The following is a 25786-nucleotide window of genomic DNA, read 5'->3' on the forward strand; positions in this document are numbered from 1 at the left end:
TCCAGCAAAACCTGCTGCTTACTAGGCATATACTCCAAGGATGCCCCTTCAGCTGATGATTAACAATCCCACTATAATGGACCAATCCCACTCTTATGGACCTATAACAGTAACCTACGGCAAGCAGCTACTGGTTTGAGCAGAGGTTGGGTGGGGGTGGGGGGTGGGAGAAAGATGTGTGGTGCGGAGGAATGAGAGAAATTACCTTTTTGTGCAGAGCGTGAAATTCACTGTATCGTTTCTCTACAAAGTGTTTCCTTCCACTCATGAGTACTTCAATTTTAAATACCTACAAAAGGAATAAAAAAAAGTTTAAAATAAAGCATCTTGGTCATGTGTTCCTAGATGATGTCACATAAATGAAGCATTGATGTCATGATGACATCGATAAAAACTCAATTATCAAGTTCATTCAATAGCAACTAACATCTTATTTCAATGCGGCACACTGATCAGTCAGTCAATATACATTCCAAAAACGTAGAGGGTTAGTAGGTTACTTTGTTATATGGTTGTATTTGGGTAGCATGGGCTTGTGGTCCAGAAGGGCCCATTACCATGCTAAATCACTAAACAAAATTTTTACAAATTTATCCTAAATTTTTACAAATTTATCCTAAAACTGGCCTTTGACAGAATAAAGATTACAAATGTAAATTTAAAAGCGAATAAAAATGTTAACTTTGTCACTCAAACTATTTTTAAAAAATTTATACTTTGACATAGAGCACGGTAATGGGCCATTTCAGCCCATGAGTCCATGTTGCCCAATTTACACCCCATTGACCTACATTTCGAAGAGTGGGAGTAAACTGGAGCCGCCAGGAAAAACCCACGCAGACACAGTGAGAACGTACAAACTCCTTACAAACAGCACGGGATTTGAATCCCGGTCCCGATCGCTGGCGCTGTAAAGGTGTTGCGCTAACCACTAAGCCAACCGTACTGCCCTTCCATTCTTTCTTTCATCTGCAGGGCAACATGATTTTTCTATACTTTAACATTCAGTTTGCTTCAAATTACTTCACAGCGTGCAGAGCTTGGACACAACTATGTAATTTTGTGTTTCTATGCAAACAAAAAATGCATGAAGATAACAGAAACCAATAAGGTCTTACAAATATTGCAGAAGTATGAAAATATTTCTGCTGCAAGCTAATTTCTTTGTAACTCACACATATTCATTTAAAAAAAAATCTCAGCTGGACATTTTCAATCTCTTGTAGCATGATGAAGGATAGCAAAAATTCACTTTCATTACAAGACAAATATGACAGGTTCTTTTGGCTTCACCGGCCTGCAGAAGGTCAAAAGGTCAGAACATCAACCCTCTGGGTGTGCTAATTAATGCCCTGCACAGTGTCAATGCCCGAATCTAGGGTCATTGAATCCATCTGGAAAATGGATGATAAAGAACAAAGCAGCCTTTAAAGCACAGGTACTCGTACGGAACTACAAAATTATTAACACACATCTTTATTTTGGGAAAAAGTTAAGCAATAGTACTCATTTTTTTTTGTTTTTCAGCAAAGAAACAGTTAAAGAATAAAGTGACGCACTTTGACCACACAAATTACTTGGTCACTTTTATTTCTAAAGTAATGGCAATTTTTTTAAAGAAAAAATTTCATAAAAAATATAATTCATTACATTCCAATAAAAAAAATCTGGACACGTGGAAAATAAGAAATAATAAACCTAAGTTTGAACACATCCATTAAATACAATGTCCAAATGTACATTATCGTAAATGCTCTAACAGCCTGCTGCCTTTACAGGAAATGGTCGTCGAACATGGCGACCAGCAAAACATCGTGTGGGCTGAAATGCCCATTTCTATAAGCCGCCTGCAGAGCAATGAATCTGGCCAATCACCACCGGTTGATCGCAGGGGGCCCAATTGGGGCTCGGGCATCCAAGGTAACCAATTGGCTGTCAGCCCGTTCAAACCACGCCCCAGTGGTGATGCAGCCGAGCTGACTATAAAAGGCAGAGCTGCGACTGAATAAACTCAGTGTCGAATACATTTGATTGGAGAACAATAATACACCAGGAGAGGATGGATTTCCAATAGAATTTTATAAAACTTTTAAAGAGTTATTAATTCCTCCTCTCCTGGAAGAAATGAACCACGTAGAAGAAACACAAAACTTGCCAGATTCATGTAAGACAGCAATAATTACAGTAATACCAAAGATGGGGAAGGATCCATAAACACCAGCATCATATAGACCAATATCTCTACTTAACTCAGACTATAAGATAATAGTGAAATTATTAGCAAACAGATTGGCCGATTGTGTACCAAAAATAGTAAAACAAGATCAAACTGGGTATATTAAGAAAAGACAAACAGCGGACAATGTCTGTAAATTTATTAATCTAATTCATCCAGTTCAAGGAAATAAGAAACCAAAAGTGGCTGTTGCTTTAGTCGCAGAAAAAGCTTTTGACAGAGTAGAGTGGAAATACTTATTTAAAGTATTACAGAAGTTCAGTCGACCAGAAAAATATATAAATTGGATTAAAGCATTGTAAAGTGGACTGTTGGCGAAAGTAGCAGTAAATGGGTATGTATCAAATCAATTTAAATTAAGTAGGTCAACTAGACAGGGATGTCCACTATCCCCTTCATTGTTTGCCTTAGCAATACAACCTTTGGCAGAACAGATAAGAATAGAAAATAAAATAAAAGGGATAAAAATAAAGGAGAAAGAGTATAAAATTAGCTTATAAGCAGACGACATTATAGTATAGTTAACAGAATCAGAGATATCAATAAAAGAATTACATAAGAAATTGAAAGAATATGGAAAAATATCTGGGTACAAGATCAATGCAAATAAAAGTGAAGTGATGCCAATGAGCAATGCAGATTATACAGAATTTAAAAAAGAATCACCATTTAAATGGCAAGCACAAGCAATCTGATACCTAGGGATCAGGTTAGATAATCATTTAAGCCACTTGTACAAACTAAATTATCAGTCACTAATAAAGAAATTGCAGGAAGACTTAGAACATTGGAAAGAATTGCCGTTAACATTGATAGGGAGGGAAAACTGCATTAAACATAGAAACATAGAAGATAGGAGCAGGAATAGGTCATTCGACCCTTCGAGCCTGCTCCGCCATTCAATGAGATCATGGCTAATCTTAAAGTTCAGTACCCCGTCCCATCCTTCTCTCTGTAACCTTTAATAGCCTTATACTGAAGAAATAGATCTAATTCCCTCTTAAATATATTTAATGAATCTGCCTCTACTGCCCTCTGTGGCAATGAATTCCACAGATTCACCACCCTCTGGGTAAAGAAATTCCTCCTCATCTCGGTCCTAAATGGTTTGCCTATTATCCTCAAACCATGGCCCCGGGTTCTGGATTTTCCCATCATTGGAAACATCCCATCTGCATCCATTCTGTCCAGTCCTGCCAGAATTTTATATGTCTCTATGAGATCCCCTCTCAATCTTCTAAACTCCAGCGAGTACAATCCCAATTTGCGCAATCTTTCCTCATAAGTCATTCCTGCCATTCGAGGTATCAGCCTGGTGAATCGCCTCTGCACTCCCTCCATTGCAAGAACATCCTTCCTTAGATAAGGTGACCAAAACTGCACACAATACTCCAGGTGGGGTCTCACCAAGGCCCTGTACAGCTGCAGTAAGGTATCCTTGTTCCTATACTCAAATCCTCTTGATATGAAGGCCAACATACCATTTGCCTTTTTAACCGCCTGCTGTACCTGCATGCTCGCCTTCAGAGGCTGGTGTACAAGTACCCCTAGGTCTCTCTGCACTTCCCCATCTCTTAATCTATTGCCATTCAAATAGTAATCTGCCCTCCGGTTTGTATTACCAAAGTGGATAACCTCACATTTATCCACATTGTAGTGCATTTGCCATGTATCTGCCCAGTCCCTCAATTTATCCAAATCACACTGGAGCTTCTTGACCCCCTCTTCCGTGCACACAACCCCTCCTAGCTTAGTGTCATCTGCAAATTTGGAGATATTACATCCAATCCCCTCATCCAGATCATTAATGTAAATTGTGAACAGCTGGGGTCCCAGTACAGATCCCTGTGGCACCCCACTGGTCACCTCCTGCCACTCAGAAAATGAGCCATTTATCCCAACTCTCTGTCTTCTACCTGCCAGCCAGTTCTCAGTCCACATCAATACTTTGCCCCCAATCCCATGAGCTTTGATTTTGGAAGCCAGTCGTTTATGCGGGACCTTATCGAAGGCCTTTTGGAAGTCCAGGTACACCACATCCACTGGCTCTCCCCCATCTATTTTACCTGTCACCATCTCAAAGAATTCCAATAGATTTGTCAAGCACGATTTACCTTTTGTAAATCCATGTTGACTCCGTCCGATCCCTTCTCTGCTAGTCATATGCTCCGCTATTACATCCTTAATAATGGATTCCATCATTTTGCCCACTACTGATGTAAGGCTCACCGGCCTATAATTCCCCGCTTTTTCTCTACCCCCTTTTTAAATAGTGGGGTAACATTAGCTACCCTCCAATCCATGGGTACTGATCCTGAGTCTATCGAGTTCTGGAAAATAATTCTTAAAGCATCTGATATCTGAATGGCCACTTCCTTAAGTACCCTAGGATGTAGATTATCAGGCCCTTGGGATTTATCTGCCTTCAATCCCATCAATTTCCCCAAGACCATGTCCTTAGAGATACTGACTTCTTTCAGTTCCTCCCTTGCATTAGTCTCTATGTTTCCCAACATCCTTGGGAGGTTATTTGTATCCTCTCTTGTTAAACAGAACTAAAGTAAGAATTTAATTGGTCTGCCATTTCCTTAAAATGATTGTGTTCCCAAGGATACAATACTTATTTCAAATGTTACCAATTCCCTTAATAGAAAAATTTTTCAATGAACTAAAGAGAACAAAAGGAAATTCTTGTGGAAAGGGAAGAAACCAAGGGTAGCATTAGATAAATTAATAGAGAGGTATAACCAAGGAGGTTTGCAGTTACCAAATTTTAGAAATTATTATAGAGCCACCCAATTAATGTATTTATCAGATTTTTACCAGATAAGGGAAAAACCAGACTGGTCTAAGATAGAACTAGATAAAATGGGCTAGAAGGTACCGGAACATATACTTCATAAGTGGGATGAAAAACTGGTCCAGTATAAAAACTCACCAGTATTGCATCATTTACTTAATACATGGAAGAAGATCCACTTAGAAAGAAAAAAAACGAATGACCAAATACCAAAATTATTATTGACGCAAAATGCGTTAATTCCTTTTACAATAGATAACCTTTCCTTTAGAGAATGGGAGAGAAAAGGAATCAAAAGAAGAGAAAATTGTTTTTTGGGAAATAATTTATTAACATATGAACAGTTGAAGTACAAATATGGAATAACTCATGGTATAATGTTTGCATATCATCAATTGAAAGCTTATTTAAAGGATAAATTGGGAAACAACTTGAGATTTTCTGAAGGAAGCAGCTTTGAATATATGATTACAGACACAATGATAATTAAAAGATTTATAACGAACATGTACATTAAGCTGCAAGATAAGAAGATGGAATAAACTATAAACCTAAGCTGAAGTGGGAAAAGGATTTAAACATAAAGATAAAAAATGAAGTATGGGAAAAGTTAAGTTCTGGAACTATGAAGAATACAATAAACACAAGGTTACGTATGATACAATATAATTGGTTACACAGGGTATATATTACTCCTCAAAAATAAAAAAAATGGGATTCAACGTTTTCGCAGTGGGAAGGAAATAGGAACAACATTACATGCAACTTGGACATGTGCGAAGGTGAATACGTTTTGGGAAGAACTAAATCAAAGATACTAAATAAAATTACAGAAAATAGCATACCAAAAAACACAGAGATATTTCTTTTAAATAACATAAGAAGTAAAGAATTAGGCCTGAAATTGGATAAAGGACAAAAAAAAATCCTTAGCAGTAGCAAAAAAATATATAATCTCAACTTGGAAAATGGAAGAGAGCGTGAGTATACAGCAATGGTACATGGAAATGAATAAATGTATTCCACTGGAAAAAATAACATATAATTTAAAAAACAAAGTCACAATGTTTGAACAAATTTGGGAACCATACATGGAACATATCAGAGAGAGCATGTCTAGGACCTCCATCCCCGAAAATAAAAATGATAAGAAGACAAAACAACTAGATTCAGTGTGTAACATTTTTCTTGTTCATTTTCCTTTGGGTGATGATATTGTTTTATGGTTTTACTGTATTGTATATGTTGAATACCAATGGATTTTGGGGGAGGGGGTAGAGGGGAGGGAAGGAAAGGGGAAAAAAGGGAGAAAAGGTCACTATATAAATTTAATGAGAAACGTTTATACATATTTTGGTGGACATGATCCACAGTGTGAAAAATAAAATTAAAAAAGGAATACACTCGACTGGTATGTGTGTCTTTCTTCTCCTGTGGATTCGAGCTACAGCCTTAGGGCTATAACCTAGCTGTTGCCGTAGCGACCTTGCTACAGTGCAAAATTACTATCTCAAGAAATATAAATTGGATTTAAAATAATAAAATATTAAAAATATGCTGAGTAAAAATGGCTTACTATTTAGTTCCAATGTTATTTGTTTTTTTTTGAATTTAATTACATATTCGACTGGCCTAAATTTTGTATCTCTCACCAATAAGTATAGAAAGTGTTGGCTTATTTTTAAAGAGTTCAAGGAATTGTTGATATCTGCACATTAGATTGAAAACTAAACAAAGATCTTTTTTTAAAAGAAATACAATTTTCCTAAATGTTGCTGCAAATTAGATGGTAATGCACAACCATAGTAATTTACCTTACTCCTACCAATAAGAAAATAAAAATCAATGATTGTAACCTATTACCTCGATATTTACGATAATGGGATCCCCAACATTCTGGCCCACTAAACCACCTCTCCATAATTTTCCATCCTGGTCAAAGATGAGATTCATTCGTCCCATGATCAGCAGAAAAGTGGCTGCAGAAGATGACTAACATCTGGTAAACTATCTCAATTTCATTTCTACTCTCCACTCCCACTCTGACATGTCTGTCCATGGCTCCATATACTGTCAAACCAAGACCACCAGTAAATTGGAGCAACACCTAATTTTCCATCTGGGCACCCTCAACCTAATGGCATTAACATTGACTTTCTCCGATTTCTGCTAACCTACTCCCCGTTTTCCCTCTCTTTCCCATCCCTTTGACCTCTTTCCTTCACCTCTCCACTCACTTCCCTCACAATTCACAGAACCATCTCCTCCCCCCTCCACCTGTTTGCTGGTGTACCCTCCTTATCTACCTATTACCTCCTGTCTGTGAAATTGTGCTCCTCCCCCTGCGCCCTCCCCCACCATTTTGTTTGGGCACCTGCCCACATTTTGTTCATACTCTGATGAAGGGCTCAAGCCCCAAATGTTGGTTATGTATCTTTATCTTTGCCATATAAACTGTTTGACCTGCTAAGTTTCTCCAGCAGCGTGGTTTTGCTCTGGTGAACTGTCTATTTAGTTTGTTAATCTCATCAATTTACTGTCCAATGTTTGGTGACATTTAAATTTTCACAAATGCAACTAATATGAGCAATGCAGACCTTGCTCTGCAGAAGCCTGATCAAGGCTAAAAGATCTGGTGAAATTAAGTCAGGAATGACAAACGCAGACAATTTTATAATTCTGGGGGAAAATTCCTAAGCAGTATCTAATGTCTTTAACTGCTTGGATGAGAGAAACAGATTTCATTTCATAGGGGATTTCTGTTTGCAAGTTGGGGGTAGGGTGGCGGGGGGTGGGGGGATGGTGTTGAAAATGATCCAATGACCACATGAGGTACCTCTGTGTTCACAACATTGGGTAAAGGAGATGGGACATGACATTACAATAGTGAGATCACACTTGGAGCTTTGTGTGCAGTTCTGGTCACCTAGCCAGAAGAACAATATTACGCTGGAAAGCATGCAGAAAACATTCCCAAGAATGTATCTGCCTTGAATTATATGGAGAGGGTGGGTAAACTGGAACATTACTCTCAGAAGGTAGATCTTAGAGATTTATAAAATCATGAGGAACATAGATTAGAAAAATAATCATGGCCTTTCTCCCAGGGTGAGGACACCAAAACTAGTGGTGTAATATTTAAAAAAAAACATTTTGATGGTACGATTCAAGAATGTTGAAGAGAATATGGGCTGAATTCAAACAAATAGGACCAAATGGGTAGACAACTTGGTCAACACGGACAAGTTGGGCCAAAGGGCCTGTTTCCTTGCTGTAAAACTTTTATGACTACCTGCTTCTATTCAGGTATTGTTTTAGTCACAAAATATTCTGAAACATTCTATAAACTAGCTATGGGACTAATCACCATATAGTGCTTGGAATGGTTGAAACAGTTAATGATTTCTCCTCAGAAGGACTGTCCTCTGCAATGCATTCTCTTGTGGAGTATTTCAGGGACCAAAATTGGGATGTCATGGACAAACTGAACAGCAGTGGGCAACAGCTCTAAAGTGATCATAATGTTCTTTAATTGACTGACTCTGCTAAGGGGTTCCAGTGGAAACATGTCATAGCTAGGTGCCATCCATAGCATACAGTTCCGGAGGGGAAATTAATGTTGCAAGTTTGCTGCTTCAAACTAATTGCTGGTTCCGCCGAGCTGAACACCTTTTATGCTTGTTTTGAAAAGGAGAATTCAATGGTATCAACGAGAATCCCTGAAGAAGCTGGTAACCTTGTGACATTTGTCTCTGAGGCCAATGTCAGAACATCATTCAAGAGGGTGAACCCACGCCCCCGATGGTGTACCTAGCAGGGAACTGAAAATGTGTGCTAACCAACTAGCTGGAGTGTTCACGGACATTTTCAATCTCTCATTGTTGCAGTAAGAGCTTCAAAAGGGGATCAATCATATCAGGGCCCAAGAAGTGAGTTGCCTCAATGACTGTTGCCCAGTTACACTCACATCTACTGTAATGAAATGGTTTGAGAGGATGGTCATGGTCAAAATTAATGTACCTAAGAACTGGACTCTCACTGCGATTCACCTCCTGCCACAATCATTCCACAGCAGATATAATCTCACTGGCTCTCCCCTCAGCCCTGGATCAACTGGACAACAGTGACACCTATATCTGGCTGCCTTTCATTGGTACTGGTCAGCAAACTTCAAAGCCTGGGCCTCTACACCTGGATCCTTGACATACTTACAGAAAACCACAGTCAGTGTGGATCGGTAACAATAGGTGTTTTTAAGCTGCAGCCCTCCAGGGACCCAGGTGTGATTAGTGGGCTAAAGGGGCTTCCAGCACCTTTTCAAGCTGGGGGGGGGGGGAAATGACCCAGTAAATCATCAACCCAGAGATTTAAGGGGGATCCCGCCACCACGATGACGCGGTAGGTGATGATGCATCATGCAAAATATCGGTGGTCAATCTCCCCTGTCCCCCTCACCAACTGTCAGTCACTCACCCCCATCGTCAATCATGCTCCCCCCACTCCACAGCAGCTGACCTCTCTCCTCTCCTCCCCCCCTCCCAATCATGGCAGACACCACGCTGTTGTCACAGGAGTAACTGGGTCAGCCATTTTCATTTTCAAGCTGCCGGTGGATGCGACCTAGGCAAGTATAATTGGGTTCCCTGACCACCTCCAAGGTAGAGCAGGGACCCAGTTGATTTTGGAACCCGCTGACCGCGTCAGATCCTTTCAAGCTGACTTGTGAGTGGGGCGCTAACCGGGAAAATTGCCTGGTTAACCCCATTTTACAAGGTAGCTTGAAAATGCCTAATGTCTTAGCCTCACTTACTATCAAAACACTCAAGGATAAGTGCTGAGACCACTGCTCTAACACTCATGATTATGTGGCCAGGCACAATTCGAAGGCCATTTACAAATTTGTCAATGGCACAATGGTTGTCAGCAGAATCATACACAGCAATGAGGAAGTGTACAGAAATGAGATAGAACAGCTCGTTGAGTGGTGTCACAACAATAACCTTGTACTCAACATTAGCATAACTAAGGAACTGATTCTGGACTTCAGGAAGGGGAAACCAGGAGTAAACAAACCAGTCCTCATCAAGGGCTCAGCAATAGAAAGGGTAAAAAATATTGAAATTCCTGGATGTTAATATTTCTGATCTATCCTGGGGCCTTCATGTTGATGCCATCATGAAGAAGACTCGCCAGGAGCTATATTTCGTTAGGAGTTTGAGGAGATTTGGTCTGTCTCCAAATATTCTTGCCACTTTATACAGGTGTACTATGGAGAGGATTCTGACTGGTTGTATCTGTCTGATATGGAGGCGCCAATGCACAGGACAGGAAAAGACTACAGAGAGTTGTGAGCTCTACTGGCGCCATCGTGGGTATTCATCTTCACTCCATTAGGGACATCTACAAACTTCTATCATCAAGGACCCTCACCACCCAGGCTAGGCACTCTTCACACTGATACCATCAGGAAGGAGGTACGGGAGCTTGTAGACGAACAGCCAACATTACAAAAACAGCTTCTTCCCCTCTGCCAAAAGATTTCTGAATGGACAATGACGACAAAACCTCATTTTTTCTCTCTCCTTTTTTCACAAATTTATTCATTTATTTAAATAGTGTATTTTTACAGAAACACAAATTTATAGCAATTTTTGCACATGTAATACAAAATAATGCTGCTGCAAGCACAAAATTTTGCAACCCATGTTCATGACAATTCTGATTCTGTTTTGCCTTCCACTAGCCCTCTCTTGTGCTACTCAAGGTTTTCTGCTTCAGAGAAAGGATGAGTTGCAAGTGATCAGAGTTGAGGGGACCTTTTTTTTTGCACACAATCAAACCGAGAAGAACCTACATAAAATGCAAGACTGCTTACAGAGGACCTCAGACAAATCAGGTTATCTATTCATTTATGTTATTTCATTGTACCTAAATTGCATACTTTGTGAAATAACTGAATTTCCAAAGTACTTTATTGGCGGTCAAGTTTGTAGGATCATTAAAACCATGAAAAAAGTTTATTAATACAAGTATTTTCTTTCTGAGGAGGATCTGAAATGAAAATAAGTGGCTGGGATGAGGAGGAGAAAATTAGAGCAATTCCTTGTTTCACAATAGCTATTCTGTTTCAACAGAGGTTGTTGTGAAGGCAGCAAGGTCCTGCAAACTGAGAATGTGTGATGGTATCATTTGCCACTGTGAAACAGGGAAGAGAATGTTCATTGTTGGGGTGAGCGGAGAGGATTATTAAGAGAAATGATACTTTTAAACTAATTAAAACATTTTGTTCACATTTCCATATGTTTCAGCATCCAGTCTCCAGTTTCAAAATTATTCACTTTGAGTATTATTTCCACTGTTGAGAAACCAATTTTTTTTTTGTTGCTTTCAACAGGTTTACTTGTAAAGCATTAGAGAATTTTAGTGACCCAGTACTTTTCACCAATAAAGGATAACACAGCAGAATACACGTAACTGCTAAGATGACAACCAGAAAGCACATCCAAGAAGAAGGAAATTGATCATTCCAAAAGCCATCAAGATTTGTTGAATTTAAATCAGGACGAAGAGCTAAATATTTGAATGGAAGATACAACAGAACAGGTTGGCATCGTACCCATTGTGAGTTCAGAAGAATGAAAAGATTCTGAAGTTGTTTGTTGGGGTAAATACTGAGGAGGTAGTTTCCCTTATAGGGAAACCTAGAAACAGTTTCTGAATAAGAGGTGTCCATTTGAGATGGAAATGAGGACGTTCATGTTTTTTCTTCAGAGGGTTGTAAATCTTTCAAATTCTCCAAGCAAGACAGCTGTTAAATACATCCCAAAATATATTTTTGGAATCTTGCTGCAGAGAAAAAAAACCAAGCATATCAGGTAGGAATGTGGAGTTGAGACCAAGATATGTGGACCATAGCTTTTTTGAATGCCAGTTAGGCTATAGGGCTTACTCAGCTGCAAGCTAAGCCAGCAAACAAGCTTTGCATTTGTTCTAAAAACACAGAAATGTTGGGGGAACTCAGCAGATCTCGCAGTGCCCATAGGAGGTAAAGATATGTTACCAACATTTCGGGCCTGAGCACTTCCTCAAGATATGAGTGAAAAGCAGGCAGGCGTCCCTATTAAAAGATTGGTGAAAAAAGAGAGGCATGTTTCTGCAGAAAGTGCTCCACTTGTGGCCCGACTTCCTCCCTCAGTAGCATTCTGGGCCCAAAACAGTCCTTCCAATTGAAGCAACATTTCACTTGTGAATCTGCAGGGGTCATCTACTGTACCTGGGGTTCCCATTGTGGTCTCCTCTACATTGGAGAGACTGGGTGCAGCAGACTAGGAAGTCATATGGGAGAGCACCTCAGCTCTGTCCACTGCAATAGCATGGATCTCCCAGTGGCCACCCATTTCAATCCCCGCCCCATTCTCTTGCCAATATGTCTGTCCATGGCAGAGTGAGACCACCCACAAATTGGAGGATTAACCTCATATTCCATCTAGACACCTTCCAGCTGACTTCTCTGGTTTCCATTAGTCACCCACCATCCACCTCCCCAACCTTCCCATGTCTTTTTTCCTCCAACTCTCTTTCTCTCTCTCTCGCTCGCCTACCTTTTCCCTCTGTCTCATTTCATGGAGCCAAACACAATGCCCTCTCCCCAATCAATTCTCACCTTTCTTCTGATCATATCCAATTGACACCTTCTGTCTGTACTCCTCCTCCCATTCTTATCTCGTCAGTGTTTTAATACAGACACCAGCCTGCTTTTTACTCATACCACGAGTAAGGGCTCAGGACCAAAACATCGGTTATATATCTTCTTCTCCCATGGATGCATCGAGACCTGCTGAGTTCCTCCAGCATTTTTTTATTACACTCACAGTGACTGCAGACTTGCATGTTTCACTCGCATTGGTTCTATTTTCACTTGCCTGGAACGGAGTCAGAGTTAAAACTGATTTCATAGTTTATATGGAACAGCAGAATGTTAAAAAGTAGTTGCAATTTCTTTGGCACTCATTTCTGAATCACTCCAACATGTCAATAACATTTTAAAGACAAGAAACTGAGCTTGACACACAATAACCCTTGATGTATCCCAAGGTTAAAGATAATTTATAAATGTTTTAAACCTTTTCTTTGGCTTGCCTTCGCGGACGAAGATTTATGGAGGGGGTAAAAAGTCCACGTCAGCTGCAGGCTCGTTTGTGGCTGACAAGTCCGATGCGGGACAGGCAGACACGATTGCAGCGGTTGCAAGGGAAAATTTGTTGGTTGGGGTTCCTATCTGCTGAGTAAATGGACAAGAACAACAGTCAACTATTCACTAGGTATACTTTAGAGTTTCTTTCTCAAGTATGTCTGATCATTGGGCAAACTTCGCACTGACTTGTACTTTCATGCATTTGCTGATGAAAGAGAAACAAATATTTCATTTAAAAAATCTGAAAGATTTTATGAAAGAGCATAACCATCTTTAATTGCAGGATCCTTCATTACTGAAACCATGACTGATCTCCATTGTCCGACCAACTCTTTCAAGAGATGCTCGATATTTAAGTACGGGTAGTCCCCGACTTACGACCATAATGGGGACCGAAGGATTAGTTGCAACTTGGGGTTGGTCGGAAGTCAGATTCAATCCACCACACATGCCTGAGGTCATGCAACATTCAACAAATGAACATTTAGGTTCTGTGGGAAAATGGAACCTCGGGCTGCCAATGGGGAACAGGGACTTAGGGTTGCCGACGGCAGCAGGGACCACTATATACAGTACTTTTAACACAAAATAATAAAGATTTTTATTAAATTTTGGTCCTATGTGTGGATGGAGGTAACTCGCGTAGGTTGGAAACGAGGGCTACCTGTATAACAATGCCTTCCTGGCTGGATTCCAAAAGTCCACCCTCAGTTTACAGTTCATCCAAGTGTCTGTTGCCCATTTCCAAACTTGCACCATGCCATTTCCACATCACCATGCTCAATCCACGTGGACTCCGATTTGAGCAACATTTTTAATTATTCTTATTTTCGAATCTTCCATGCTTTAGTCATTCCTGCATCTCAACCCTTACAGGCCTCCGACATGAATCTGCATTTCCAATTCTGAACTAGTGAACAATCACGATTTTAACTGCCTCAACATAAATATTGCTGTTTCAAATGGCTCCAAACTCTGGAATTCTCTTCCTAAACTTCTTTGCTCCTCTTTCCTCCATTAATGTGGTCCTTAAGTCCTCCCTGAATATTGTACCAAGCATTCAGTAATCTGTCTATATATCTGCTTCCCAGATTCCTAGAGCATTTTTCTAAGATGATGATACAAATGGGAGAAAGAGGAGGCCATTGAGCAACCTTCTCCATTCACTTTTGCCAACCTTTAGTTTTGCACTACTATTCTATACCAAATTCATATCCCATGTCTGACTCGAATATATTCACTTACTGAGCCTCCACAGCCTTCTTGGGTAGATAACTAAATCAGTTCTGAGTGATCTCTTATTTTGAACACCCTTAATGAACTGAAATAAGAAAATATATATCAGAGTATAATGAAATGACAAACAAATACAGACAGTTCCCGGGTTAAAAACATTCGATTTCTGAACAATTCGTACTTACGAACTGATAAGCCGGCTGGAAGTAGAATGCCATCAACTTCTGGTTCAAACATGGTTGAGTCAGCATTCCCATCGCCCAGCATCGCGAGGGAATAGCGTACTGCATATCGCAAGAACAGATTTGAAATTGAAAAGTACGGATTTGAACGTCACACCAGTATAGTACCGCATTTCCTTAATTCATCTGGTTTATGAGTGACTCGTGAACCAACAGTTTGGTGACTCTCTACTGCCTCCTTGGGTTAAAGGCAGCTAGAAATGAACAGATGCTTCTTCGCAGTTGATTCCACCTCCAAATTTCACCTGGCAAAAATCCTAATACACCTGTACTGTATTTGTACTGCACCAAATCTATCAGAGGAAAAGACCCGAAACTACTGTACACACATAATAACAGAGTAACCATGCCTCCAAAACATAAATCTGATGCAAGTGCAGCAGAATCAAACGCTGACTCTCCAGCATCAGGTCCATCCTCTCCAACAGTGGCCATCTCTCCATCATCTTCTCCTATGTACTGTTGTAGTGTACATGCTACGCGAGCATGGAGAATAATGGGATGCACACCAAAGCCATGGAAATTGAACCTGATTTATTGCTCTGGCCGTCATGTTTATATGGGCCCCTGGCACTGACGTCAGGACCCCACGTCATCAGAGTGCCAGTCTCGGATTGGCCAGCATTCTCGGCAGAGTTTCCCTTCTTCCTGCTGTTGCAAAGATTACCTGGGACTACAGCCGGCGTCACTCCCAAGTCTGCACGGTTGCCGGGTTTGTCGGCCATTTTGTGGGCTGGTCCATGTCTCCAAGCGCAGGTCGCTACACTATTATTATGTTTAAGATGCTGTAGTGTATTTGGAAGTATTTCTTGCGTGTTTTTCAAGCATATATATAGGAAAAACATTTCACTGACATTAAATAAGGACGTACAAATTTGAGTTAAAGACAGACCTAGATAACAGAACTTGTTTTTAACCCGAGGACTGTCTGTATTTCAGGAGTCCCTTCAGAGAAGATTATGGGGAAAAAAATCCTCCTCAAGAAGTGGAATATAGCAGATCTGGAAAGAATGAGATTTGAAATAAATTGGCATTCATTTAAAAGAAATAGTATCAGAGCAATTTATGGGATCTGATGACCTGCGCCCAATTTTTCAAAAACAGCAAAAAGTTCAGACGCTCGGGATCCATGGAGAGTTTATAAACTGGATTTGAAAGTGGCTGAATGGGAGAAGGCAGAGAGTGGGAGTGGATTAATGTTTCTCAGACTGGAGGCCTATGTTTAGTGGTGTGCCTCAAGGATTGGTGCAAGGACCATTGTTGTTTGTAGCATGCTTCCCCCAGCAAAATGAGGTGCTGCGCTTCCCCGTACACTTGCAGCCATTGTCCGTCATCAGACCCGCTTCTACGTCACTAGCACGCATCGAGCATCACTAGCATCTAGCTTGAAGCACATCAATGACTCTTCGTGCAATAAAAGCACTGCTTTTGTCTGTTACGTCAGAGGGACTAAATTCAAGTTTTCATAGCTACATCACTTTTGCTACATTTTATGCTCCATAAAAAGGACAAATTTCTGCTATAATCTTTCTTTTTAAAGTACTTTTGAGTTTAACATACAAGCATGAATACAGAATTGGCAATCACGTAATAATTCATTAGTATATGACTAAGCTTGCACCAAAAGAAGGAAATAAAAAAATAGTTAAAACTACAGCAATAATTGCTTGTAATACCTCAAAAACATTTAATTGAAATGATCTATGCAACCATGTTAAACTCATTTGTTGAAATAACATAGAAAATAAAGGGAAAAAAATCTCTAAATTTTTTAATCTTTATAGATTATTTTTTCAGTGTTAGCTACTCTTGTCTACTGTCATACCTTTTAACCTGGTTTCCAAATATACCATTCCCAACTTGCATTTCATATTTTCATTTGTTTTGTTTAGATTTAAGACCCTGGTTTCAGTGCTCATTGTTGCTTGAGTAGTAAGAATAATAATAAATCTTCCAACTGCTACTTGGGCATTGTTGGCTTCCAGTACTAACCTTCATCACCTACATCAAACCTACAATGCCTTAGATAGCATCTGATTCAGTCACAAAAGCAACTTAAACAAGATTGACTGGGAACCTGGCTATTACCATATGTATCATCCCTCAATTTCTGGGTTTTTAAAAAAAAATAGTTTCCAGGACTTTTACATAAATTGTAATATTCACAAATCAACTTAAAGAATGCCATTACAGATATATTGATACACCTTGGGGAATCATCTTCATTGTACATTGCAGGTATATCCCCATTTACTCGGTGCCTACAACCAGAATCCCTAACCTTATCCAAAGGCATGTATGAAATGTCAGATGAAGGCCCTCAGGTATAAGTAAGAGACCAGAATGGACAGCAACACAATATGAATCACTGTCTCTCTAAAATGTACGATCAGCAGTTCCAGACCCCAACTACGTGGGCATCCAAAAAGGAAAAAAAACCTGTTCCAAGAGGTCTAATATTGATTTTTTTTAAAAGAACAAAGAGACTTTCACTGGTTACATGATACATCATAATCAGGTAATTTGTACTCGTGTTTCAACATCCAAGGAATACCACACTCAAAAAATATGCTGACTTGCAAAAAAGTGCAGAATTTTTCAGAGAGATGATTTTTAACAAAAACAGAAAAACCTTTCCTGAAAAGATCAAATGTCAGCTTTTTTTGTTGGAACCTATTATGGTGCAGTAAGTTACAGCACAGTACAATATTCTAATCAATCACCGTTGACCTCTTACCTCTTACACCTCCTCCAGGGGTTGTATATAATTAGAAGCAATGTGCTCTCGAAAGTGAATTGGTCTTACTCCACTGTATCTGGTTTAAAGAAAATTTACACTTCCAATCAAAAATCAATAGGATCCTGACCCAACATACACAGACATCCTAAATAGTGCCAGTAAAACCAATTAAATAGAAAGACTGCCTGTATTAGACAGTAAAACAAATCTAAAATACATCATAACTGGAAGATATTATACAACTATGCAAGATCAAAACAGAAATGGAATCAATTCAATCCTAAAAAATGTATAATTGTTTTCCATGGATCTATTTATTCCTAACAGTACCATTACTCCCCAACAACACCACCATTCACCTACCAATTTATGAATACTATTTAGAGCATAATTTTTGCATCATTAGTTAGCCGTTCAAATAGCTAACAGTATTCTCATTAGATGATGTTCAAAGAAACTGACAGAACAAATGAGGATTTTATAATAGAATTAAAGGTCAAAGGTAAGCATGCACTTATGGATCTGCAGGGATCATCTGCTGCTACATCTGGTGCTCCTGTTATGGTCTCTTCTATATCAGAGAGACAGGGCACAGACTGGGAGATCACTTTGTTAAGCACCTTAACTCTGTCTGCTGCAATAGTGACCACCCATTTCAATTCCCTGCCCCATTCCCTTGCTGACATGTCTAACTATGGTCTTAGGCACTGCCAAGAATGAGACTACCTGCAAATTGGAGGAACAACACCTCATATTCCATCTGGGCACCCACCAACCAGATGGCATTGCCACTGACTTCTCTGGTTTTTGTTAGCCAACCCACCCTCATCTTTCCCAATGTCTCCTTTCCTCTAGCTTTCTCTCTCCCTCTCTAGCTGCTTTCAGGTGGCCAGAATACCCCGATGTAAAGCCGCCTATTCTACACAAATGCGGCTGTCAGGAGGCCACCTGAAAGCAGGGAATCCGGCCCCAAGGAGTACTTACCCAACCCTCCTCGGGGAGGGATATTCTCAACTTCCAAGCAGTCCTCCGAGGCACCTGAAAGCAGCAGCGGCTGCTAGGGGGCGGGCTGACGACATCGCGGTGATGTCGTCGGCCTGAGACGCTTTGGCACAATTTTTGAAAAACTGGAGAGTGTGCAGGCTTGGCATTACTGGTACAGTCACATTTTTTGGGACTTTAGAGGCATTTCTCTTCTCTGCTCCAGGCCCTCCATGATCCTGTTTTCCTTTCTGCTTCAGCCTCGAGGAGCTACAAATGATGTCACGACAGTAGGCGGGACTACAGCCTACAGTCGACAGGAGCCGGCATTCGCTCCGAGGCGCCTTTCCTGTAGCCGGCCCTTTCAGGTGCCAGTACAGCACCACCACCTGAACGTCGATTTGAACACATCCGCAGCCGCTTCTGCAGGTGCATTCTCGAAATGATTGCTCCCGAAAGCGGCTTCTCTCTCCTTAGAGAGACAAAAACAACATCCCCTCCCCAGTCAATTCTCTCCTGTCCTCTTATCATATCCAATTAACACCTTTTGTCTATCAGTCGATACTCCTCCCTCTGCCATTCTTCCATTTTCACCAGTCTTTTAATACAGATGCCTTTACTCAAACCTTGAGAAAGGACCCAGGCCTGAAACACTGGTAATACATCTTTACCTCCTCTGGACGCTGCAAGACCTGCTGTTTTCCTCCAGCATTTGTGTTTTTATTCATAAATTAAAAACGAATTGATGACAAATGACTTAAAATGAAAAATATTTACAAATATAACCCTTTTAACAGAACACAGTAACTTTTCTTTTCTTTGGCTTGGCTTCGCGGACGAAGATTTATGGAGGGGGTAAATGTCCACGTCAGCTGCAGGCTCGTTTGTGGCTGACAAGACCGATGCGGGACAGGCAGACACGGTTGCGGCGGCTGCAGGGGAAAATTGGTTGGTTGGGGTTGGGTGTTGGGTTTTTCCTCCTTTGCCTTTTGTCAGTGAGGTGGGCTCTGCGGTCTTCTTCAAAGGAGGTTGCTGCCCGCCAAACTGTGAGGCGCCAAGATGCACGGTTTGAGGCGATATCAGCCCACTGGCGGTGGTCAATGTGGCAGGCACCAAGAGATTTCTTTAGGCAGTCCTTGTACCTCTTCTTTGGTGCACCTCTGTCATGGTGGCCAGTGGAGAGCTCGCCATAAAGCACGATCTTGGGAAGGCGATGGTCCTCCATTCTGGAGACGTGACCCACCCAGCGCAGCTGGATCTTCAGCAGCGTGGACTCGATGCTGTCGACCTCTGCCAACTCGAGTACTTCGACGTTAGGGATGAAAGCGCTCCAATGAATGTTGAGGATGGGGCGGAGACAACGCTGGTGGAAGCGTTTTAGGAGCCGTAGGTGATGCCGGTAGAGGACCCATGATTCGGAGCCGAACAGGAGTGTGGGTATGACAACGGCTCTGTATACGCTTATCTTTGTGAGGTTTTTCAGTTGGTTGTTTTTCCAGACTCTTTTGTGTAGTCTTCCAAAGGCGCTATTTGCCTTGGCGAGTCTGTTGTCTATCTCATTGTCGATCCTTGCATCTGATGAAATGGTGCAGCCGAGATAGGTAAACTGGTTGACCGTTTTGAGTTTTGTGTGCCCGATGGAGATGTGGGGGGGCTGGTAGTCATGGTGGGGAGCTGGCTGATGGAGGACCTCAGTTTTCTTCAGGCTGACTTCCAGGCCAAACATTTTGGCAGTTTCCGCAAAACAGGACGTCAAGCGCTGAAGAGCTGGCTCTGAATGAGCAACTAAAGCGGCATCGTCTGCAAAGAGTAGTTCACGGACAAGTTTCTCGTGTCTTGGTGTGAGCTTGCAGGCGCCTCAGATTGAAGAGACTGCCATCCGTGCGGTTCCGGATGTAAACAGTGTCTTCGTTGTTGAGGTCTTTCATGGCTTGTTTCAGCATCATGCTGAAGAAGATTGAAAAGAGGGTTGGTGCGAGAACACAGCCTTGCTTCATATAAGGCAATCGAACAACTGAAAAGTGGCAAAGCAGCAGGTATGGATGGAATCCCCCCAGAGGTCTGGAAGGCTGGCAGCAAAACTCTGCATGCCAAACTGCATGAGTTTTTCAAGCTTTGCTGGGACCAAGGAAAACTGCCTCAGGACCTTTGTGATGCCACCATCATCACCCTGTACAAAAACAAAGGCGAGAAATCAGACTGCTCAAACTACAGGGGAATCACGCTGCTCTCCATTGCAGGCAAAATCTTCGCTAGGATTCTCCTAAATAGAATAATACCTAGTGTCGCCGAGAATATTCTCCCAGAATCACAGTGCGGCTTTCGCGCAAACAGAGGAACTACTGACATGGTCTTTGCCCTCAGACAGCTCCAAGAAAAGTGCAGAGAACAAAACAAAGGACTCTACATCACCTTTGTTGACCTCACCAAAGCCTTCGACACCGTGAGCAGGAAAGGGCTTTGGCAAATACTAGAGCGCATCGGATGCCCCCCAAAGTTCCTCAACATGATTATCCAACTGCACGAAAGCCAACAAGGTCGGGTCAGATACAGCAATGAGCTCTCTGAACCCTTCTCCACAGTAACTGGTCAGGTAACAATTCTCATAGACAACCAAAAGGTCTGAGGATATAGGTCTGAATAAATCAATAACAAAACAAATTTTCAAAAAAATTATTTTTCTTTCCTCACATATCAAGCAACAGTTCACGCGAAGTGTAACTGTTGTAACAATCACATTGGCAGGGGCCAGAAAGTGCATAGTGGTAACCTGGAAATCTGACTCTCACTAGGGCCTTGCGCTCTGGGATATGGAAATACAAAGCCTTGTTCCCCTGGAGGAAATTACCTATAACTTAAGGAATTACATTTTTCTAAAAATTTGACGACCATATTTAAATTTTATAGCACAGTTATAGTGTGAATCTGCGTATCTCGCTGTCCTCTCTATCCGACTGAGGGAGGGGTGGGGTGGGGGTCCATCTCATCCCAATCAAGTCAAGAAAAAAAAGTAACAGCTTGGGTGCTGGCTGTCCAGCTGTGACAAATCCCTGATGTGTTCCCCACCTTTGTTGTAGGTGTCTTGAATGTTGCATGCAATTGTGGTTTGTTGAGTGAGGAGAGGGGGGTGGGGGGTGGGGAGATGGCTTGCATTCAATGGTGAATTTTGTATATAATGGATGACTATAATTTGTGATTGATTACTGGAAATGGAGCTTGAAAATCTATCAATAAAATATTTTTTTAAAGTGTGGCTGGAAACAAGAAAACGATGGTACTATAAAATATATAATGAAGAGATTTTTTTATTTTAAACTTGACCAAAGATCAAGAAAGGAAATACCTGCATAATGAAAACAAAAGTTGGAAATGGAATCAATTTACAACCGTTTTTGTGCAAATCAAACATAAATCAAGTTAATCTAACTTAGGATTGCCTTAGTGTTCAACTCCCAGGAAAACGTTTGCTCATTTTGAGTCTGGATTTGGATACTGACATGCATTACTCAGATTAGCAAGCCTTATGCATACCTCATAGCATTCATCCTATTCCAATTTTCACCTTTGCTGATAAAATTGAAACTTTTGGATGAAACCTATGAATTATTATTCATAGGAGAACTAAACAAACATCAGAATTCTTGATTGGGAGTTTAAGTTATTTAAAGGAGCACCATGCTGAGAACTGACTGGCATCTCCACAATTCGTGGAAGGCTGAAGAATCTTCTCAAGTCCACACAGGGTATGTCAACCAACGATGAGTATTCTTCCACTAGGTAGCTGCTGACAAATCTCTGTTAATGGATATATCGGTGGTGGCAGCAATCGACAACTGGAGTTGTCATCAGCCTATGATGGGCTATGGAAGACTGAGTACCCAACTCTCAATCTACCCAGATTTAGGTTGCTGTGGTTTCTAGATAGTTCTCTTAGGTCTCTTTAACTCTCAATTTCTTCACCACAGGATCATTCTAAGTGGCTGCAACAGACGACTGCCACATCAAGATTCTATTATTGCCATGCATGAAAATACTGTACCCTAAGGGTAAAACATGAAAATCTGCAAACACCATGGTTGAAGTAAAAACACAAAGCTGGAGAAACTCAGCAGGTCAAGCAGTGTCCGACCTCCCAGTAGCCAACCAGTTCAATTCTGTGTCAGACTCCCACACTCACATGTCTGCGCATGGCCTTGTGTACTGTCCCACCAAGACCACTCAAAATTGGAGGTAAAAAAACTTGATTTTCTGTCTGGTCACTCTCCAGCCAGATGGCATTAATATTGACCTTTCTGGTTTCTGCTAAACTGTTCTTTTCTTCCCTTCCCCTTTGCAGTTTTCCTCCCTCCCTTCTCCTAGTCATCACTCCTCCCCTTGATCACTGCTGTCCCCTCACTCCCTTCTCCACCTATCACTTCCTGCCTTGTGACCACAATTCCCTTTGCCTCCATTCTTTTGTTCGGACGCCTGCTGACATTTTTCCACACCTTGATGAAGGGCTCAAGCTCAAAATGTTGGTTATGTATTTTTACCTTTGCTATATAAAGGACACTTTGACCTGCTGAGTTTCTCCATCATTCTGGGTTTTTACTGTACACCAAATTAGTTTTCCTTTGTTTGCATTGAAAAGGCACACAAAGAGACCCCACTAGCCGATTATCAAGATGAGATACAGAATCAAAGACATAGATTCCGCCACCTCCTCTGATGCCACTACCTCCTGCGCTCCCATAAACCCTGCCCATTCCGCGGTGAACCTGAGCTTGAGGCTTCTTGGCTCCGGGTTCCAAACATGAAGTAATCAGGAAGCTGCCTATAGACATTCAGGAGCTCTGTTCATCACTGGCCCCACATAGATGCTGGTCTGATACCTGGTTTCGAGCAGTCAGTAGGCTACACCCTGGTGTGAGGCCCCAAATTGGTTTGCTGCTGTTTTCTCCAACACCTCTCCTTCTCAGTGAGGGTAAAGGAGGGGGGGGGGGGGGAAGTGGAGTATTCTGCTCTGGTGCCTTGTGCGATCCACAATCCTTGAGGTCTGGGCTGTGGAATGAGGGTGTCGCTATCTTTTGCATCGACTTCTGCCATCAACCCCGTTGTACAGCCAGTGCTGTTGGGCTGGACAGGTGGGCAGTAGGACACCACAGGAGAAATAAAATGGCCCCACAACAGCAGCAGACCTGTTGTATTAGTAGCGCCAGTATCTTGAGTATCCTTACAACCTCTCTATTGAACATGTGCAAGAATGATTTCAATTGCCTCTATGTCAATGCACAACAGAGGACATCATGAGCAATGGAATATGCCAGCATTGCTAGCTTCTCACAAGTATAGGCAGTCATTAAGTTTCCTTTAATAACTTGGATATTTTCCTCAACATAAAGAATTTCCACTCCCTTAAGAGCATGTATTTGAATAACGAGAAATCTTTTCTGAAGATGCATGATGTGTTTCTGGAAACCACACATGATTTATCAATTCTTAGAGACCAATTATAAGAGCCACATAATCACTGTTTTGGAAAATAACACTGGTCCTTTGAAAGTCCGTTAGAACCAGAGAAGAATATTACAGCACAGAAACAGGCCTTTCTAGTCTGTGCCGAACTATTATTCTGGCTAGTCCCTCCCTACCGGTCCTATCCATGGATCTGTTTAAAATTCTTGTCAAATGTTAAATGTTAAAGAAAATGTTAAAATTCAGCCCATATTTACTACTTCAGTTGGCAACTTGTTCCACACTCCCACCATTCTCTGTGTGAAGAATTCCCCCCTGATATTTACTCTAAATTTTGCCCCTTTCACTCCTAACCCATGTCCTCTGGTTGGTTTCCACCCTAGGTGGAAAAATCCTACCTAGATTTACTCTGTCGATACCCCTCATCATTTTAAATACCTCTATCAATCACCCCTCATTTTTCTACATTCCAGGGAATAAAGCCCTAATCTGATTAACCCTTCCCAATAACTCAGTTCCTGAAGTCCAGGCAACATCCTAGTAAATCATCACTGCGCTTTTTCAATTTTATTGATACCTTTCCTGTAGTTTGGTAACCAAAACGGCATACAATACTCCTAATTTTGCCTCCCCAACATCTTAGAACTTTACCATAACATCCTACATTCAATTCTTTGATTTACTAAGGCCAATATGCCTTCATCTGTCTCATTTGTTCTGTAGCGCATGCCTATAAATATGAAGGCTTCATCATTCTGTGCTATATTGTGCACAACATAGCAATTTGAAGGCATAAGCCAGGAACAGAGTGACAATAGCATGCAGATGAGTAGACTGAAATACATGAGGCACTGGCTGAAGGATGGCAAGATCGAAACAACCAGGGTGTAAGGAAGGCTACCAGGGATAGGTCTGACCGGGACACCACTAGCCTCACCTCCCAGCGGAGTGAAGATTTGACTGCATTGTGCCACAGGGGAACTGCTGAGAAAGACATTCATACTTTCAGTGGCCTGATCCACTGACAGCATTAAGTGTCTGAGTGCTCGAGGGAACTTGTCACAAACATTAAAATCTATTCTGTGACACCTTTTGCTGTCTACCTGATAGACAGAGACCTTTTGCTGCATTTGGCTTTCCTGAGCTTCAGGTAAGTCGGCTCCAAGCAGAAGACTGTGCAAAGGCCCACATTGGAGTATGTGACTGGGGCAGGCTGCCGGTGACATTTGGTGAAGGGGAAATCTACCCCACAATATCCTGTTGTATATGACTCCATGTATTACACTTCAGTGAATTATTCCCTTACCCCAGCTAATAGCATTCTCTTGATAGCAAAGACCTGTTTTCTCTGATCAGTGACACTTGCATTTTAACTGCGATTGCTGTACAAAACATGCTAATCTTGAATTTGCTCTGCTCTAATGTAAATACTGGTCAAGATCTTCTCGTCTTTGAGCTCAATATTGATGACAGTAAGTTTGCATTGTAACCAGAGTAACTGAGAGCAATGCACTTAACATAATATTCAAAATGTAATTCAAGAGATGTTGATGCATTGAAAGGCCAACAGCTCAGCAAGTGATGCCACAATATACCACAAAACAGCAGCATCCCACAAATGAGAATAAATTGTTGCTCCAATTGACCACTTCAAGGTGCACAACTGATGGACTATTCAGCAGGAAAGGATCCCTTTTCAGTCAGCTCACAACAACGGAATCTGATCAATACCACATCACACTTTACCGCACAAATAATCAGGTCCTGATAACCCTCAATAATCCTGTCCCTTGCAATCCCCTCCTGATGGTTAGCAATGTGGTAAAATAGAGCAGAGGGTGGGGAGGTGAAGGGTTAGATGCAGTCAGTGCTGGGAAAACACTGTGATAGGGATTCCAAATAC

This window comes from Narcine bancroftii, chromosome 1 (genome assembly GCF_036971445.1).
Source record: "Narcine bancroftii isolate sNarBan1 chromosome 1, sNarBan1.hap1, whole genome shotgun sequence".
NCBI lineage: Eukaryota > Metazoa > Chordata > Chondrichthyes > Torpediniformes > Narcinidae > Narcine > Narcine bancroftii.